Source organism: Saccopteryx leptura, chromosome 12 (genome assembly GCF_036850995.1).
Source record: "Saccopteryx leptura isolate mSacLep1 chromosome 12, mSacLep1_pri_phased_curated, whole genome shotgun sequence".
NCBI classification, from domain to species: Eukaryota; Metazoa; Chordata; class Mammalia; order Chiroptera; family Emballonuridae; genus Saccopteryx; species Saccopteryx leptura.
In genome coordinates, this window is record NC_089514.1 from 41838854 (window position 1) to 41858445 (window position 19592).

Consider the following 19592-nt stretch of genomic DNA (forward strand, 5'->3'; position numbering starts at 1 on the left):
GTTTGTTCATATATGCCTGAAGTGATATGAACTTCCCTCTTATCACTGCTTTTGCTGCATCCCATAGATTCTGATATGTCGTATTGTCATTTTCATTAGTCTGTATATATCTTTTGATCTCTGCACTTGTTTCTTCTTTGACCCATTCATTTTTTAAAAGGATGTTGTTTAGTTTCCACATTTTTGTGGGATTTTTTTCCTCTTTTTTGCAGTTGAATTCTAGTTTCAAGGCTTTATGATCAGAAAATATGCTTGGTACAACTTCAATTTTTCTGAATTTGCTGATGTTGTTTTTTTGGCCCAACATATGGTCAATTCTTGAGAATGATCCATGTACACTGGAGAAAAATGTATACTCAGTCACTTTGGGATGAAATGTCCTGTAGATGTCTATCATATCCAGGTGCTCCAGTGTTTTGTTTAAGGCCACTATGTCTTTGTTGATTCTCTGTTTGGATGACCGATCTAGAGCCGTCAGCGGTGTATTGAGGTCTCCAAGTATGATTATATTTTTGTCAGTTTTTGTTTTAAGATCAATAAGTAGCTGTCTTATATATTTTGGTGCTCCTTGGTTTGGTGCATATATATTAAGAATTGTTATGTCTTCTTGATTCAGTGTCCCCTTAGCCATTATGAAATGGCCATTTTTGTCTCTGAGTACTTTTTCTGTCTTGTAGTCAGCATTATCCGATATGAGTATTGCTACACCTGCTTTTTTTTGGATGTTGTTTGCTTGGAGTATTGTTTTCCATCCTTTCACTTTGAATTTGTTTTTATCCTTGTTACTTAGATGTGTTTCTTGTAGGCAGCATACAGTTGGATTTTCTTTTTTAATCCATTCTGCTATTCTGTGCCTTTTTATTGGTGAGTTTAATCCGTTTACATTTAGTGTAATTATTGATACTTGTGAGTTTCCTATTGCCATTTTATAGATTGCTTTCTGTTAGTTTTGTGTCTTGTTTGATCCTTCTCTTTCATCTTTCTATCTTTTGTTTTTATTTGGTTGTATTCCATACATCTTTCCTCTGTTGCTATCTTTTTTAAATCATGTGCTTCTGTGGTGGTTTTTTCAATGATGGTTACCTTTAAGTAATGAAAAGTGTTCCTACCCTGTTCATTGTAGTGCACTATTTTGTGAGTACTTTTGCACTCCATTGTCCTTTGCTACTGTTAATCTCCATCCTCTCTTCCCACTTTCTTTTTGTTGTTGTCACAGTTTAAATTTTGTTTTATTGTGTTCTTCTTGGAGCTTTTACTTGTGGCTTTGTTTTTTTTTTTTTTTTTGTTGTTGTTCTTTGTATCTGATTGGAGAACCCCCTTTAGTAATTCCTGGATTGGGGGTTTTCTGATGATAAGTTCCCTCTCTTTTCTGTATCTGTGAATGTTTTTATTTCTCCTTCATATTTTAAGGATAGCTTTGATGGGTATAGTATTTGTGGCTGAAAGTTCTTCTCTTTCAGGACTTTAAATATTGGGGTCCACTCTCTTCTAGCTTGTAGAGTTCCTGTTGAGAAATTGGATGATAATCTAATGGGCCTTCCTTTATATGTTATATTCTTCTTTTCCATGGCTGCCTTGAGAATTTTTTCTTTGCCGTTGGTTTGTGCCAATTTCATTATGATGTGCCTTGGAGTAGGTTTGTTGGGGTTAAGAAAACTCGGAGTTCTGTTTGCTTCTTGAATTTGAGGCTTTAGTTCTTTCCACAGGCTTGGGAAGTTCTCATCTATTATTTGTTTATGTTCTCCATTCCATTTTCTCTCTCTTCTCCCTCTGATATACCTATTATTCTTATGTTATTCTTTTTGATGGAGTCAGATAATTCCTGTAGGGCTATCTAATTTTTTTAAATTTTTGAGTCTCTTTCTTCTTCTCTCTGTTGTGCCTCAAATTGCTTGTCTTCTATTTCACTAATCCTCTCTTCTATCTGACCTGTTCTATTAGCTAAGCTTGTTACCTCATTTTTCAGCTTGTGTATTGAGTTTTTCATCTCTGTTTGATTTGTTTTTATAGTTTCAATTTCCTTGGAAATATATTCTTTGTGTTCATTGAGTTGTTTTCTGAGCTCCCTAAATTGCCTTTCTGTGTTTTTTTGTATATCTTTGAGTATTTTTAGGATTTCTATTTTAAATTCTCTGTCGTTTAACTCCAAGGTTTCCAATATATTAAATTTTTTCTCCATAGATTTTTCCTCATCTGTCTGTGTTACCTCTCTATCTTTTGTATTCATGATATTTGATTTTCTCTTCCTTAATGGCATCTGAGGTTGGTTTTGTTGGTAGTATTAATGAAATTTAATAAAGAATAAAAAGATAAAAAAATAAAAATAAAAAATCGAAGTTTTTAAAAAAATAATTAAATAAAGGAAAATAAAATAAAATAAAAAAATTTTTTAAAAAAGGAAATTATTCCCCCCCTCTTTTTTTCCTCTCCTCTCCTCTTCCCTCTTTCTTTAGAAAATCTTGTGGTGAACTGTGAGTTATATTGTACTAAATAGAACAAACAATGCCTGTACTGGAGGGCCTGAATTGGGGAGAAGTAATAAAGGGGCAAAAAAAACAAAACAAAACAAAACAAAAAACAAAAATGAAAAGAACAACAGAAAAAAAGGGGATATGAACCCACAAAAAGCAAATAAGGAAAAAATTTGGGTCAAGAGTAAAATGATTTGCTTTTAGGTGTTGGTTGACTAAGAGTTATGATGAGAGGTATAAGAGGGAAGCAGGAAAATGGGGGGACAAATTAAAAAATTACTATTGTATTTAGTGGAACAAGAACTAGATAAAATGAAGAGCCAGGGATGGGAGCACTGCTAGTGAGTTAAAAAGGTGAAGTAAGCCCCCCCCCCCAAATCCTCAAACATAAGTTTGAGTCTCAGATAAGATAATTTGTTCGTTATTGAGGTTTGAATGAGAGGGGACGTAAAGGAGAAGGGAAGAAACTAATATAGAGGGAGAAAAGAAAGAGAGAGAGAAATAGAAAAAAAAGAGAGGGTACCACTAAAAGAAGAAAAAAGAAAAAAGAGGAGAGAGAGAGAGAGAGAGAGAGAGTTAAGGGTTTTTTTCTTTTTTTCTTTTTTTTTCTTAGTTTTCTGAAGCCAGAAACAGGGAGAGACAGTCAGACAGACTCCCGCATGCACCCGACCGGGATCCACCCGGCACACCCACCAGGGTGCGACGCTCTTCCCACCAGGGGGCAATGCTCTGCCCCTCCGGGGCGTCGCTCTGTTGCGACCAGAGCCACTCTAGCGCCTGGGGCAGAAGCCGAGGAGCCATCCCCAGCGCTGGGCCATCTTTGCTCCAGTGGAGCCTCGGCTGTAGGAGGGGAAGAGAGAGACAGAGAGGAAGGAGAGGGGGAGGGGTGGAGAAGTAGATGAGCGCTTCTCCTATGTGCCCTGGCCGGGAATCAAACCCGGGACTTCTTCATGCCAGGCCGACGCTCTACCACTAAGCCAAGCGACCAGGGCGAGAGTTAAGGGTTTTGGGTGCAACCCTCATAGAGAGAAAGGAAGAGGAAAGAAAAGATAATGGGAGATGTAACACTTATGGGTAGTGTAGTTCAAGGAGAGGAGAGAGTAAGACTGCCAGAGAGTTAAACGACCAAATTGGAGGAGAAAAAAAAAAAAAGAAAAAAAAAATCAAGAATGAAGATAAGAGAAAGAAACTAACAAATATAATAAAATGGGATAAGTTATAAAGTCTGTGGATTACTCTTGATTTTGAGAGGTTATCTTCTTGCTTTTTCTTTTCTCTCCCTCTTCCTGGTCAGTGACTCTGTACCCTGAGTTCTGCACCTTTGGCACACTCAGGTAGAGGTTTGCAGTTGATAAGTCTCTATGGCGATGTCATGTATTGTGCTTCAGTCTCGTTGGCAGTTGAGGCTCATCAGCATTTATAGGTTCTGACAGTGAGAGAGTCCGTGTTCCTGAAGCCTCTCTCCTAGTCTTTCCTTCCTCAATTAGTAGCCTGATAATCCAGCTATGGGGTTGCTGTTGCCTCTGCCTGGATAGTTAGAGGCTCAAAGAGCTGGCCACTCCCCACTCTATTCCCACTCAGCACAGGGCTCTGGGTAAGGCTCAGTCAGTCAAAGCTGCTAGCATAATCAGGCGGGGCTTCCCCCAGTCAAAGACCTCTGGCTCTGCCACTCTGTCCAGTAACATGGGTGGGCACCCACTCCTGGGGCACTTGGAGGAAACTCTTGCTCACTATCTGTGCGCACAGACCAGTTTATCAGGCTGGAAGTCTCACCCTCTGAGTGAAACCCTCTCCCGCACGGAAAAGTTACAGCATTGGAATTGGCTCTCGCTCCGTCTCCATGCGCAGCTCCCTCAGGGCGCTGGGGCGGCTTGAGATTCTGCTTTTGGCCCACACAAAGGCCCCTGGCTCTGCCCTTCTGTGGGATAACACGGGCACACACTGCCGAGGCACTCAGAGGAATCTCTCACTCACTATCTGCGCGCAGACCCGGATATCAGGCCGACTGCCTCACCCTCTGAGTGAAACCCCTCCCGCACGGAAATGTTGTAGAATTGGAATTGGCTCTTACTCCCTCCCCGTGCGCGGCTCCCTCAGGGTGCTGGGGTGGCCCAGAGATTCTGCTTTCGGCCCTCACAAAGGCTCTGACTCTGCCTCTCTGTGGGATAACACGGGTGTCCACTCCTGGGGCTTTGGAAGGAATCCCTCGCCCACTATCTGCGTGCGCCGAGGGGAAAATGGCTGCCCCAGTTGTCTTTCTTTGGGTTTGGTGCGAGTGTTAGCTTGTGTTGGCCGGGTTGCCACAGGAACAATTTTTCCTCAGCTTGGATCTCCGTGCTACAGCCTGGTTTGGCCGTTTGTGCCGCGGCCTGGATCTATTCACCCCTTTTACCCGCCTCAGTTTCTATATTCTCAGTTCCCAGTGAAAGCCGCCCTGTTAAGGTTAGTGAGGAAAGCGGAGCATTTCTTACTCCCTATTTCCTTTAGGGTTTGGTTATATATTTAGCCAATTTTTCACTCGACCATACCTTCAGGTGTATTGTGAAACATCTGGAGGCTCCAAGGATAGGTTTTTCTGTTTCTGGTTGAAGATCTTGTTGAGTTTTGGGGGAGATTTATTGGTATCGCTTCCTACCATGCCATTACGCTGACATCATCTCCATAATCTATTTTATTTTTTAAAATTAATTTTAATGGGGTCACATTGATAAATCAGGGTACATATGTTCAGAGAAAACATCTCTAGGTTATTTTGACATTTGATTATGCTGCATTCCCATCACCCAAAGTCCAATTGTCTTGTCACCTTCTAACTGGTTTTCTTTGTGCCCCTCCCCTCCCCCAACCCCCTCCCTCTCCTCCCCCCACCCTGCAACCCCAACACTCTTGTCCATGTCTCTGAGTCTCATTTTTATGTCCCACCTATGTTTGGAATCACATAGTTCTTAGTTTTTTCTGATTTACTTATTTCGCTCAGTATGTTATCAAGGTCCATCCATGTTATTGTAAATGATCCGATGTCATCATTTCTTATGGCTGAGTAGTATTCCATAGTGTACCAAAGCTTTTTAATCCACTCATCCACTGATGGACACTTGGGCTGTTTCCAGATCTTCGCTATTGTGAACAATGCTGCCATAAACATGGGGGTGCATTTCTTCTTTTGAAACAATGCTATGGTATTCTTGGGGTATATTCCTAAAAGTAGGATAGCTGGGTCAAAAGGCAGTTCAATTTTTAATTTTTTGAGGAATCTCCATACTGCTTTTCACAGTGGCTGCACCAGTCTGCATTCCCACCAGCAGTGCAGGAGGGTTCCCTTTTTTCTCCACATCCTCGTCAGCACTTATTCTGTGTTGTTTTGTTGATGAGTGCCATTCTGACTAGTGTGAGATGATATCTCATTGTGGTTTTAATTTGTATTTCTCTAATGATTAGTGATGTTGAGCATTTTCTCATATGCCTATTGGCCATATGTATGTCCTCTTTGGAGAAGTGTCTCTTCATTTCTTTCGCCCATTTTTGATTGGATTGTTTGTCTTCCTGGTATTGAGTTTTACTAGTTCTTTATAAATTTTGGTTATTAACTAACCCCTTATCAGACGTATTGTCAAATATATTCTCCCATTGTGTAGTTTGTCTTTTTATTCTGTTCTTATTGTCTTTAGCTATGCAAAAGCTTTTTAGTTTGACATAGTCCCATTTGTTTATCCTGTCTTTTATTTCACTTGCCCATGAAGATAAATCGGCAAATATATTGCTATGAGAGATGTCAGAGAGCTTACTGCCTATGTTTTCTTCTAAGAGGCTTATGGTTTTACGGCTTACTTTTTAAGTCTTTTTTCCATTTTAAGTTTATTTTTGTGAATGGTATAAGTTGGTGGTCTAGTTTCATTTTTTTGCAGGTAGCTGTCCAATTTTCCCAACACCATTTGTTGAAGAGGCTGTCTTTACTCCATTGTATTTTCTTACCTCCTTTGTCAAATATCAGTTGTCCACAAAAGTATGGGTTTATTTCTGGGTTCTCAATTCTGTTCCATTGATCTATATGCCTGTTCTTATGCCAGCACCAGGCTGTTTTGAGTACAATGGCCTTGTAGTATAACTTGATATCCGGAAGTGTGATACCTCCCATTTTATTCTTCCTTTTCAAGATTGCTGAGGCTATTTGTGTTCTCTTTTGGTTCCCTATAAATTTTTGGAATATATGTTTTATATCTTTGAAGTAAGTCATTGGTATTTTAATTGGTATTCCATTGAATTTATAAGTTGCTTTGGGTAATATAGACATTTTAATGATGTTTATTCTTCCTAACCATGAGCATGGTATATGCTTCCACTTGTTTGTATCTTCCCTGATTTATTTTATCAATGTTTTATAATTTTCTGGGTACAAGTCTTTAATCTCCCTGGTTAAATTTATTCCTAGGTACTTTACTTTTTTGGTTGCAATGGTGAAGGGGATTGCTTCCTTAATCTCTCTTTCTGACAGTTTATTGTAAGTGTATTAAAATGTTTCTTATTTCTGAGTATTAATTTTATATTCTGCCAACTTGCTGAATTCATTTATCAGGTCCAGTATTTTTTTGACTGGGACTTTAGGGTTTTCTATATACAATATTATATCATCTGCAAATAATGATAGTTTTACTTCTTCTTTTCCAATTTGGATGCCTTTTATTTCTTTTTCTTGTCTGATTGTTATGGTTAGGACTTCCAGAACTATGTTGAATAAGAGTGGTGAAAGGGGGCACCCCTGCCTTGTTCCTGATCTTAAGGGTATTGCTTTTAATTTTTGCCCATTGAGTATGATGTTGCCTGTGGGTTTGTCATAGATGGCTTTTATCATGTTGAGGTATGTTCTCTGTATTCCCACTTTGTTGAGAGTTTTGATCATGAATGGGTGCTGGATTTTATCAAATGCTTTTTCTGCACCTATTAAAATTATCGTGTGGTTTTTGTTCTTCCTTTTGTTTATGTGATGAATCACTTTGATTGATTTGTGAATATTGTACCAGCCTTGCCTCCCCAGAATAAATCCCACTTGATCATGGTGTATGATTTTTTTCATATATTGCTGGATTCGGTTTGCTAATATTTTGTTGAGGATTTTAGCATCTAAATTCATCAGGGATATTGGCCTATAGTTTTTTTCTTTGTGTAGTCTTTGCCTGGTTTTGGAATCAGAATTATGCTCGTCTCATAAAAGGAGCTTGAAAGTCTTCCTTCCTCTTGAATTTTTTGAAATAGCTTGAGAAGGATAGGAGTTCTCTTTTGAATATTTGGTAGAATTCCGTTGTGAAGCCATCAGTCCCAGGACTTTTCTTTTTTGGGAGTTTTTTGATAACTGTTTCAATCTCATTTGTTGTAATTGGTTTGTTTAGGTTTTCTGATTCTTCCAGATTAATTTTTGGAAGATTATATGTTTCAAGGAATTTGTCCATTTCATCTAAGTTGTCTAGTTTTTTGGCATACAGTTCTTCATAGTATTTTCTTACAATATTTTGTATTTCTGTTGTGTGAGTTGTTATTTCTTCACTCTCATTTCCAATTTTATTTATTTGAGTCCTCTCTCTTTTTTTCTTGATGAGTCTGGTTAAAGGTTCAGCAATCTTGTTTACTTTTTCAAAGAACCAGCTCCTTGTTTCATTGATCCTCTGTATTGTTTTGTTAGTCTCTGTGTCATTTATTTCTGCTTTGATCTTTATTATTTCCTTCCTTCTACTACCTCTGGGCTTTACTTGCTATTTTTTCTAGTTCTTTTAGATGCAGGGTTAAGTTGTTTATTTGAGCTTTTTCTAGCTTCCTAAGGTATGCCTGTAATGCTATGTAATGCAGTCCTCTCAGGACTGTTTTTGCTGTGTCCCATAAATTTTGAGTTGATGTATTCTCATTATAGTTTTTTTCTAGGAATTTTTAAATTTCTTCCTTGATCTCATTGTTAACTCATTCATTATTTAATAACATGCTATTTAGTTTCCAAGTGTTTAAGTATTTTTCAGTTTTTCTGTTGTGGTTGATTTCTAGTTTCATGCCATTTGATCAGAGAAAGTGCTCAATATGACTTCAATCTTCTTAAATTTGTTGAGACCGCTTTTGTGCCCTAACATGTGGTCTAGTGATTTTCAACCTCTGTTTCTCATGCACTCATAAACTAATTACTAAAGAAAAAGGGGCCCTGACCTCTTCTTCTTTAGTAACTAATTTATTTGTGCCATGAGATGAAAATGGTTGTATTTAGTCAGGGGCAGTGACCTTAGTAATTAGTGTGTGTTTGTGCCATGAAAAAAAAAGGTTGAAAATCACTGTAGGGAATGTACCATGAGAACTTGAAAAGAATGTATATTCTGCTGCTTTAGGGTGAAAGGTTCTGAAGATATTTATTAAATTGAGTTGATCTAGTATGTCCTTTAAGTCTACTGTTTCTTTGTTAATTTTCTTTCTTGAGGATTTATCTAGCGATGTTAGTGGGGTATTGAAATCCCCTACTATTATAGTATTGCTGTTGATTTCACCCTTTAAATTCATCAAAGTCTGCTTTATATATTTAGTCCTATATTAGGTGCGTTGATATTTATAACAGTTATATCTTCCTGTTGGATTGCTCCCTTTATCATTATGTAGTGACCTTCTTTATCTCTTACTATAGCCTTTGTTTTAAAGTCCATTTTGTCTGATATAAGTATAGCTACCCCAGTTTTTTTTTTATTTCCATTTGCATGAAATATTTTTTCCATCCTTTTACCTTCAGTCTATGTGCATCTTTTGTTTTAAGGTGTGTCTCTTGTAGACAGCATATGTATGGGTCCAGTTTTCTTATCCACGCAGCTACCCTATGTCTTTTGATTGGATCATTTAATCCATTTACATTTAAGGTCATTATTGATATTTAGTTGTTTATTGCCAATTTATTCTTTAAAACTGTATTCCTCTTTTGCTATATTCTTTTTCTCCTTTGATCTGTTTACAACAGGCCCCTTAGCATTTCTTGCAGCCTTGGTTTGGTTGTAGTGAATTCTTTGAGGTTTTTTTGTCTGAAAGCTTTTTATTTCTCCTTCAATTTTAAATGATAGCCTTGCTGGATAAAGTAGTTTTGGTTGTATGCTCTTGTTCTGCATTACTTTGAATATTTCTTGCCATTCCCTTCTAGCCTCAAGATTTCTGTTGAGAAGTCAGAAGTCATCCTTATGGAGGCTCCTTTGTAGGTGATAGCCTTTTTTTCTCTTACGGCTTTTAATATTTTCTCTTTATCACTTAGCTTTGGTATTTTAATTATGATGTGTCTTGGTGTAGATTTCTTTGGGTTTCTCTTTAATGGAGTTCTCTGTGGTTCTTGAACTTGCGAGAAGTTTTCCTACCTTAATTGAGGGAAGTTTTCAGCTATGATATGTTTGGACAAAGTCTCTATCCCTTGTTCTTTCTCTTCTTCTTCAGGAACCCATATGATGTGGATGTTATTTCTCTTCATGTTGTCACAGAGCTCTCAGAGTTTTCTCAGACTTTCTGAGTCTTTCTCTTTTTTTGCTCTGCTGCCATGCCTTCATTTATCTTGTCCTCTAACTCGCTGATTTGATTCTCAACTTCATCCATCCTGCTTTTAATTCCTTCCATTGTGTTCTTCATTTCTGATATTGTATTTGTCATTTTTGACTGATTCTTTTTTATTGTTTCAATGTCCTTTTTTATATTTGCTATCTCTTTATTTAGGTGTTTGTAATGACCATCTATTGTTGTTCTAATATCTTTGAGCATCCTAACTATTATTATTTTAAACTCTGCATCTGGTAATTTGGTTATATCTGACTCATTAAGGTCCTTTTCTGGGGATTTCTCTTGATTCATTTGTGTTGCATTTCTCTGCCTTCTCATTTTGCCTGTAGAAAAGAAGATTTTGGCCACTGGAGTCCACTGGGTATGGCCTCTGTATTCTCTAGGTGTGGTCTGTCTGCAGGCCCACCACCCCCTCTGCTGTTGCTGCCTAGGGCATTCAGGTATGGATGTTGCTGGTGCCTGCCCACTGGGGCTTTTGCTGTGGTTTCCACCTCTTTTTCATGGGAATGGCTGTGATCACATGCTCTGGTGTACAAGCCTCTGTGGCCTTGGCCTTCGCCCTGCCCCTGCAGGAGGAGCTCGCTCATGGGATGGCTGCAAGCCTTGGCTCCACAGGCTGGGCAGGACTGCGTGCCCAAGCTCAGTGGCAGGACTCTGCCTGTTCTGGGCTTTTGGCTCCACCCCCACAGTAGGAGCCAGCTCCTAAGTCAGGCCACAAGCCTCGGTTCCATAGGTGGGGCAAGGTTGTGCTCTTACGCCCTTGCTCAAGGGCGGGTCTCCATCCCTTCCAGGCTCCTGCCCTTCCCCCGCAGGGTGGATTGCAGGCAGCCCGCAGCTGGGCTTGACCACTTACTTTTGCATGTCCCCTCCTCCCCAGCCAGGCAAGACTGAGCTCACACCTGGGTCTCCATGGTGGCCAGCTGGCTTCCGCCCCTGCCAACAGAACTGCGCTTCCGCGTCCTGCCACCCATCTGCTCTCGGGTGAGCCCTCAGCAGTGTAGTTGGGGTGCTGCAGCTCAGACCCTAAGACTCACTACTCTAGTCCCAAAAGCTCCCTCCTTCTAAGTGACTCTGCTCTGAGTGCCACGGGAGAGCTTATTTGGCTTGTGTCCTGCTTTGCTTTGCTGGTATTGCTGTTTCCAGGAAAAATATTCACTTCAGATTTGGGGAGTGACTCGTCCCAGGGGTTAGGGTGGCTGTCTTTCAAAATGTTTTTCCCTTTGCCTCTTAGATTACACTCTCTTCCTGCTACTCTGGTCCTCTCCTTTCTCCCTGTCCCCCAGAGCCCTGGGTGTGCGGTTGTGAGAGAGGTGTTCTGCGCAGTCCCTTTAAGAAGAATCTTGGGTCTTAGAAATCAGACTCTTTCTCACAAATGGTATCCTGACTTGTTTCCAGCTAAATACTGTTCATATACCTCTTCTAGGCTCTGGGGATGTAGGCTGGGGTTTTGTTCCTGGGACTCAGGATCCTCCCCTCTCTGCTAAACTCACTTCCCACCACGTGAATCTCTCCCAGCTGCTGTTTGCTCCAGGGAGCTGGGCAGCCCTCTCCGCATTTCCGCTTTTCCTACCAGTCTCGGTGTGGCTTCTTCAGTGTTCCTTGGTTGAAAAGTCCTCTTTGTTTAGTCCAAAGTTGGTGTTTCCAGATGATGGTTCTTAAAATTAGTTTGAAATCCACTTTGGTTCTGGGAGGTGGAAGTTGGTACATTCGCCTACGCTATCACCATCTTGTCTTCTCCTCTAGTGTTAACTCTTATTATGTGCAATGCTCTCACCAAAATTTTTTGAAAGAGAGAGGTAAAAGTTTCTCTCGAGCCTGGAATGTCTTGATTGCCTTCAGCTCAAAATAACCCTCATGCCCAAGTGGCTCATCATGAGGAGGCCTGTTTTGAATCTCTTCACTGACTACCTCCCTTGAAGTGGTATTTCATTTCAGGTTATTACAATAAAGAACCACATGAAAACCACTAATTGACTATGAAACAAGTCTGGTCCTAGCATGTTTCCACTTTCAAATGTTCACTCCTTATGAGAAATTTTCACCAGAATCTTGTGACAGGGAAGGGTTGTGATTTTCCTTAAAAATGGAGTTCACTTTTTTTTTTTTTTAATGAGAGCTATGGAACTTATTGTCTCTCCTTTTATTCAAGAAGTGTAGAGTGAAAATATACAACTGTGGCATGTTTTACAGTTATCATACCTGCTTCTCCTCAATTCTGGGTTCTATTTTGTTAAGTCTATTGTATATCTTTCATTTGTAAATGTTCTTCAGGTTCTTTTTTAGTTTGCTTTAAAGATACAGAATACAAATAAATCCAGCTGCTTTCCCCAGCTAAGAGGTGAGGATCCCACCAAGGGTGCTTTAGAGCCGCTCCCATCAAAGAGCCAAAGATTACAGGACACCTAGAGACTGGGCCTCTGTCCTGCACAGAATACTCTGCAAGGGCTTCTTGATTTAACATCGTCCCTGTCTGAAGGTGATCCTGGCTCTCCCAGAGTACTGTCTGGCCCACACATACCTGCCAACATTCATTTGTTCATCACATTCTGAACCAGAAAGGGGAGAAATCTAAGGAAGTAGTAATGGCTTCTGATACCTAGGGTTTGGGATTTGTGGATCTTTTACATTTCTTTGAAATCATAATAGGTCTTAATATTCAAAAACTTAAACACCGAAAATGGCGCCGTGAGCAGCGCGTCCGACAGATCTCCCCAAAATCACAACAAATTTATCAAGTAGAAACAGGAAAATTTATCTTCGGAGCAAACTGAAAGCAAAAGGACTGTTATCACTCGAATCTGAGAGACGAGGGTGTGGAGGAAGCTACCGCAGGGACGTTCATTCAAGCCGCGAGAAAGTGCGCCTGGGGTAAGTCATCCCGCACTCGGAAGCCGCCGCCGCCGCCGCGAGCGGTGGGTCGGTTGCAGAGCCAGCGGCAAACAGCCGCTGGCGCGCTCCCGGTCTGGTTGCAGACCGAGCATTGCAGACCGAGCACCGCTAACGTTCCCAGCGGCCCGCGCAAGGGGAGCGGGAGAGGCCCCAGGGCGGTATTCCCTACTTGGGAGATTCTCTCCGCGGGCGGGGCACCTCACCCAGCCATTCAAGCTAACAATCAAGCGTTGGGGGAGGGGCGCGCGCAGGCAGCCTGAAATACCTTCGGGAGCACAGCTGCGACCCAATTACTAAAATTAACTTAATCCGTGAAATCTGCGCACCCTCGGTTCTAATTGATAAGATCTCTCTCAGTTCACCGACCCAAGACAAGAGGCGTGATATTTTTTGGTGCCTCTCGCTAAAGGGGCGGGGGCAACTTCTGATTGATAGAGCCTCCATATTCAGGGATAAACGCTAACAAGAAGGACTTGGCAGATAATAAGATCTATACCACACTAGTCGCAAGCAGAGACTAGTGCCTCTTTTTACCGGCCAAAACAGGCTACAAAGTGTGGAAAGCCTGGGTTGAGAGGTCCAACGGAATGCTAGGCGCTGAACAATCACCTTGACAACAATTGACTCCCACCCCCGCCTGATTACACTGGAGGCCCTGACTGTCAGAGCCCTTCCCAGAGCCTTGCACTGAGTGGGGATAGAGTGGGGATTTCCCAGCTCTTTGAGCCTCTTACTCCCCAGGCAGAAGCAGTGGCAGCCTTGGGGCTGGATCGCCAGGCTGCCTGGTTCGGGAAGGGGGGGACTGGGAGAGAGAATCCACGAAGGCGAACTCTCTCGTCGTTAGACCCTGCAGACGCCGGCAGGCCTTGACTACCAACAAGACTAAAGCCAATTGTGTGACATTGCCATAGAACCCCATCAACTGCAAGTCCCTGCCTGGGTGTGGCGCAGGGGCAGGGCCTGGGGTGCAGAGTCGCCGACCGGGAAGAGGGAGAGAGGAGAAGGAGGAAGAGGTTGACATCTCAAAATCAGGAAAAATCCACAGACTTTGCAGCTTGTTCCACTGTTTGTTGGTTTTTTTTTTTTTTTTGTAGTTGTTGTTGTTTGTTCCTTCTATCTTATTGCCTTTATTTCCTCCACCTCAGCCCTTCTATTCTCTGCCCATCTTATGCTTCCCTTTTCTTGAACTACACTACCCATAAGTGTTACATTTTATTTCTCTCCTTCATCCTCACCCTCCTTTGGGGTTATACTCCAGGACACTTAATTCTCACTCTCTCCTCTTTTGTTTTTTTTTTGCCTTATTTTGTTTTTTTCTCTTCCTTTTTTATTTCTTCCTTCGTTTTTCGCTTTTTCTTATTTTTTTCCTTTCTATTCGTTTTTTCTTTTCTCGTTTTACTTTCCTCCCATTTAATCCTCAATCACGAACAAATTAGTTAATTTGGGACTCAAGGTTTTTTTTGGCTTTGTTTTTCTTTTTCGGTTTTGTTTTTGTTTTTTTCTGGTTGGTTTGTTTTTGTGGCATTTTGGGTCCTCCCAACCCAAGGTCTCCATTGTATTTGGTCTTTGCTCCACTTAATACAACGTATTTTTACTTATTATTTTTATTTTTTCTTCTTGATTATTCCTTTTTTTTGTCCTTTTTTCTGGTTCCCTCTTGTCCCTCTCATTATATCTCTTGGTTGACCGTCACCCGCAGGCAGATCAACTTATGCTTGTCTAAGATTTTCTTCCTTTTTTCTTTTTTATTTATTTATTTATTTATTTATTTATTTATTTTTTTTGCCCCCTTGAACTCTTCACCGCAAACCAGGCCCTCCATTATAGGCACGATATTTCCCTGAGGAGGGGAGAGGAGGGAAGGAGAACAAAGAAAAAAAAAAAAGGGGGAAATAATAAATTATTACTGCTTTTTTTTTTTTTGTGGGGTGTTTTACCCTTTGTTTTTTTTTTTTGTTTCTTTTTGTTTTGTTTTTTTTTGTTTTTTTTTTTTGTTTTTGTTTTTGTTTTTGTTTTTTACTTTTTACTCTTTATTAATTCTAATTAGTGCTATCAACAAGACCACCCGCAGATGCCAATAAGAAAGAGGAAATCGAATATTATGGATACAAAAGAAAGAGAGGTAACACAAATAGATGTGGAAAAATCTATGGAGAAAAGACTTAACATATTGGAAGCCTTGGAGCTAAATGACAGAGAATTTAAAATAGAAATCTTAAAAATACTCAGAGATATACAAGAAAACACGAAAAGGCAATATAGGGAGATCAGAAAACAACTCAATGAACACAAAGAATATATTACCAAGGAAATTGAAACTATAAAAACAAATCAAACAGAAATGAAAAACTCAATTCACGAGCTGAAAAACGAGGTAACAAGCTTAGCTAGCAGAACAACCCAGATTGAAGATAGGATTAGTGAAATAGAAGACAAACAACTTGAGGCACAACAGAGAGAAGAAGAAAGAGACTCAAAAATAATAAAAAACGAGAAAGCCCTACAGGAATTGTCTGACTCCATCAGAAAGAATAACATAAGAATAATAGGTATATCAGAGGGAGAAGAGAAAGAAAATGGAATGGAGAATATACTCAAACAAATAATAGACGAGAACTTCCCAAGCCTGTGGAAAGAACTAAAGCCTCAAGTTCAAGAAGCAAACAGAACACCGAGTTTTCTTAACCCCAACAAACCCACTCCAAGGCACATCATAATAAAGATGACACAAACCAATGACAAAGAAAAAATTCTCAAGGCAGCCAGGGAAAAGAAGAGTACAACATATAAAGGAAGGCCTATTAGATTATCATCAGATTTCTCAGCAGAAACTCTACAAGCTAGAAGAGAGTGGACCCCAATATTTAAGGCCCTGAAAGAGAGGAACTTTCAGCCAAGAATACTATACCCATCAAAGCTATCCTTCAAGTATGAAGGAGATATAAAAACATTCACAAATACAGAAAAGATGAGAGAATTTATCACGAGAAAGCCCCCACTCCAGGAAATACTAAAGGGGGTTTTCCAACCAGATTCAAAGAACAAAAGAAAACAACACCACAAGTAACAGCTCCACCAAGAACACAATAAAACCAAACTTAAACTGTGACAACAAAGGAAAAAAAAAGGGGGAGAGAGAATGGAGATTAACAGTAGCAAAGGACGATGAAGTGCAGAAATACTCATAAGATAGGGTACTACAATGAATATGGTAGGTACCCTTTTCATTACTTAATGGTAACCACCCTTGAAAAAACCACCACAAAAACACATGACTTAAAAAAGGTAGCAACAGAGGAAAGAAGTATGGAACACAAACAAACAGAAACAAATGATAGAAAAACAAAAGAGAAGAATCATACTAGATACAAAACTAACAGAAAGCAATTTATAAAATGGTAGTAGGGAACCCACAAGTGTCAATAATTACACTAAATGTAAATGGATTAAACTTACCAATAAAAAGACACAGAGTAGCAGAATGGATTAAAAAAGAAAATCCAACTATATGCTGCCTACAAGAAACACATCTAAGCAACAAGGATAAAAACAAATTCAAAGTGAAAGGCTGGAAAACAATACTCCAAGCAAACAACACCCAAAAAAGGTGTAGCAATACTCATATCTGATAATGCTGACTACAAGACAGAAAAAGTACTCAGAGACAAAAATGGTCATTTCATAATGATTAAGGGGACACTGAATCAAGAAGACATAACAATCCTTAATATATATGCACCAAACCAAGGAGCACCAAAATATATAAGACAGCTACTTATTGACCTTAAAACAAAAACTAACAAAAATACAATCATACTTGGAGACCTCAATACTCCGCTGACGGCTCTAGATCGGTCATCCAAACAGAGAATCAATAAAGATATAGTGGCCTTGAACGAAATACTAGACACCTGGATATGATAGACATCTACAGGACACTTCATCCCAAAGCGACAGAGTATACATTTTTCTCTAGTGTACATGGAACATTCTCAAGAATTGACCATATGTTGGGCCACAAAGACAATATCAGCAAATTTAGAAAAATTGAAATTGTACCAAGCATATTTTCTGATCATAAAGCCTTGAAACTAGAATTCAACTGCAAAAAAGAGGGGGAAAAACCCACAAAAATGTGGAAACTAAACAACATACTTCTAAAAAATGAATGGGTCAAAGAAGAAATAAGCGCAGAGATCAAAAGATACATACAGACAAATGAAAATGAAAATACGACATATCAGAATCTCTGGGATGCAGCAAAAGCAGTAATAAGAGGAAAGTTCATATCATTCAGGCCTATATGAACAAACAAGAGAGAGCCGAAGTAAACCACTTAACTTCACACCTTAAGGAACTAGAAAAAGAAGAACAAAGACAACCCAAAAACCAGCCGAAGAAAGGAGATAATAAAAATCAGAGCAGAAATAAATGAAATAGAGAACAGAAAAACTATAGAAAAAATCAATAAAACAAGGAGCTGGTTCTTTGAAAAGGTCAACAAAAATGACAAACCCTTGGCAAGACTCACCAAGGAAAAAAGGCACAGGACTCAAATAAATAAAATCCAAAATGAAAGAGGAGAGATCACCACAGACATCATAGATATACAAAGAATTATTGTAGAATACTATGAAAAAAATTATATGCCACCAAATACAACAATCTAGAAGAAATGGATAAATTCCTAGAACAATACAACCTTCCTAGACTGAGTCATGAAGAAGCAGAAAGCCTAAACAGACCAATCAGCAGGGAGGAAATAGAAAAAACTATTAAAAACCTCCCCAAAAATAAAAGTCCAGGCCCAGACGGTTATACTAGTGAATTCTATCAAACATTCAAAGAAGACTTGGTTCCTATTCTACTCAAAGTCTTCCAAAAATTGAAGAAGAAGCAATACTTCCCGAACACATTTTATGAGGCCAACATAACCCTCATACCAAAACCTGGCAAGGATGGCACAAAGAAAGAAAACTACAGACCAATATCTCTAATGAATACAGATGCTAAAATACTAAACAAAATACTGGCAAACCGAATACAACAACATATTAAAAAAATAATACATCATGATCAAGTGGGATTCATCCCAGAATCTCAAGGATGGTTCAACATACGCAAAACGGTTAACGTAATACACCATATCAACAAAACAAAGAACAAAAACCACATGATCTTATCAATAGATGCAGAAAAGGCTTTTGATAAAATACAACACAATTTTATGTTTAAGACTCTCAACAAAATGGGTATAGAAGGAAAATATCTCAACATGATAAAGGCCATATATGATAAACCATCAGCTAACATCATATTAAATGGCACTAAACTGAAGGCTTTCCCTCTTAAATCAGGAACAAGACAGGGTTGTCCACTCTCTCCACTCTTATTTAACGTGGTGCTAGAAGTTCTGGCCAGAGCAATCAGACAAGACAAAGAAATAAAAGGCATCCATATTGGAAAAGAAGAAGTAAAGGTATCACTTTTTGCTGATGATATGATCCTATACATCGAAAACCCGAAGGACTCCACAAAAGATTATTAGAAACAATAAACCAATACAGTAAGGTCGCAGGATACAAAATTAACATACAGAAGTCCATAGCCTTTCTCTATGCCAACAATGAAATATTAGAAAACGAACTCAAAAAAATAATCCCCTTCTCGATTGCAACAAAAAAAATAAAATACCTAGGAATAAACATAACAAAGAATGTAAAGGACCTATATAATGAAAATTACAAAGCATTGTTAAGGGAAATCGAAAAAGATACAATGAGATTGAAAAATATTCCTTGCTCTTGGATAGGAAGAATAAATATAATCAAAATGGCCATATTACCCAAAGCAATATACAAATTTAATGCAATTCCCATCAAAATTCCTATGAGATTTTTTAAAGAAATGGAACAAAAAATCATCAGATTTATATGGAACTATAAAAAACCCCGAATAGCCAAAACAATCCTAAGGAAAAAGAATGAAGCTGGGGGCATTACAATACCTGACTTTAAACTATATTATAGGGCCACAATAATCAAAACAGTATGGTATTGGCAGAAAAATAGACACTCAGACCAATGGAACAGAATAGAAAGCCCAGAAATAAAACCACATATATATGGTCAAATAATCTTTGATAAAGGGGCCAACAACACACAATGGAGAAAAGAAAGCCTCTTCAACAAATGGTGTTGGGAAAACTGGAAAGCCACATGCAAAAGAATGAAACTCGACTACAGCCTGTCCCCGTGTACTAAAATTAATTCAAAATGGATCAAAGACCTAAATATAAGACCTGAAACAATAAAGTACATAGAAGAAGACATAGGTACTAAACTCATGGACCTAGGTTTTAAAGAACATTTTATGAGCTTGACTCCAATGGCAAGAGAAGTGAAGGCAAAGATAAATGAATGGGTCTACATCAGAATAAAAAGTTTTTGCTCAGCAAGAGAAACTGATATCAAAATAAACAGACAGCCAACTAAATGGGAAATGATATTTTCAAACAACAGCTCAGATAAGGGCCTAATTTCCAAAATTTACAAAGAACTCATAAAACTCAACAACAAACAAACAAACAATCCAATAAAAAAATGGGAAGAAGACATGAATAGACACTTCTCCCAGGAAGAGATACAAATGGCCAACAGATATATGAAAAGATGCTCATGA